Source organism: Myotis davidii, unplaced genomic scaffold (genome assembly GCF_000327345.1).
Source record: "Myotis davidii unplaced genomic scaffold, ASM32734v1 scaffold247, whole genome shotgun sequence".
Classification (NCBI taxonomy): domain Eukaryota; kingdom Metazoa; phylum Chordata; class Mammalia; order Chiroptera; family Vespertilionidae; genus Myotis; species Myotis davidii.
The window spans coordinates 2385080-2386517 of NW_006299593.1; positions in this window are offsets into that span (position 1 = coordinate 2385080).

Genomic DNA, 1438 nt, shown 5'->3' on the forward strand with positions numbered 1-1438 from the left:
GTGAAGTTTTATTATATTTCTTTATTGAAACGGAATTTAGGAATTACCTTAAGCTGAAATGTGTTAGATACAACTATACTTTCATCTAAATATGTAGAAAAGCTCTCACACTGAGCAATCTAATACTTTGTTCTTGCTTCAAATCTTCATGTTTTCTAAGCATCATTCAACAATTTTAAATATCATATCATTTTCTGACAGATGAAATATCATTTTTGTCATTGTTTTCTGTGTATTTCAGCCAGAAATTAGGATGTATTTTTCCAATAGTATATGGCTTTTTGTCTTTTTCTATTGTGCAAAAAACCAAGAGATTTTAAACAGATATTAAGTTTATTAAAATTTCTTAACAGGACTGATTTGTTATGACTAAATGTTTCTGAAAAACTGTAGAGACATGCCTTCATGTTTTGAGTGCTCGGTTTTTAAATATGTTGCTAAATGTGATGGTTTTACATACCCATTAAGTATTATCTCAAAGCATGGTAGTAAACTTAGGAGGGTCACCTTACAGATTATGGGTGTAAACTCATATTTCAAACAGTCTTTACCAATTTTCTGCTTTTACCAACTTCTCATCAGATCTGATTGGATGGCCACTGTTTTCCTTTTAATATGTCTGGCTGATACAACTCACTCCAGGAAGGGAAGTATTCCCCTACTACCTTTTGGTTACTTATACTTAAATTTCAGTATTATTTTCAACACATGGCTTCTTTGAAGCCACTTGTTTACTTTGCGAGGATTATTTTAAAATCTATAAATTATTTTGTGTCCATCATGGTTTATCTTAATATACTAAAAATGAACAAATGAAAGCCTGAAGGTGCCACTTCTTTGTGGTCATAACCTCCATTCTACCCTCAAGATACCACAGATTCTATGTATGAAGGTGCTAGTCTCCATTAAAATTTGTTGTTTTGGCAGCTCCTTTCCACCATACTGTACCAAAGGTGAAACAGTTCACCTCTCCTGTTTCTCCTCAGAGGACCTTCCCACCCCCTGGAATTTAGTTCAATTGACCAGGTTGAGACCTCAGCTTTCTAATAGGTTCAAAATATTTAATGACCTTTTTTTAATCTTTGTCCAACTTTTTCTCATTACTAGTATGCATACAATAACCCCTTGTGGCTTCTTCGTAGTCTATAAAGAAGTGAAGTTTTATTAGATTTCTTTATTGAAACGGAATTTAGCAATTTCCTTAAGCTGAAATGTGAGATACAACTCTACTTTCATCTAAATATGTAGAAAAGCTCTCATACTGAGCAATCTAATACTTTGTTCTTGCTTCAAATCTTCATGTTTTCTAAGCATCATTCAACAATTTTAAATATCATATCATTTTCTGACAGATGAAATATCATTTTTGTCATTGTTTTCTGTGTATTTCAGCCAGAAATTAGGATGTATTTTTCCAATAGTATATGGCTTTTTGTCT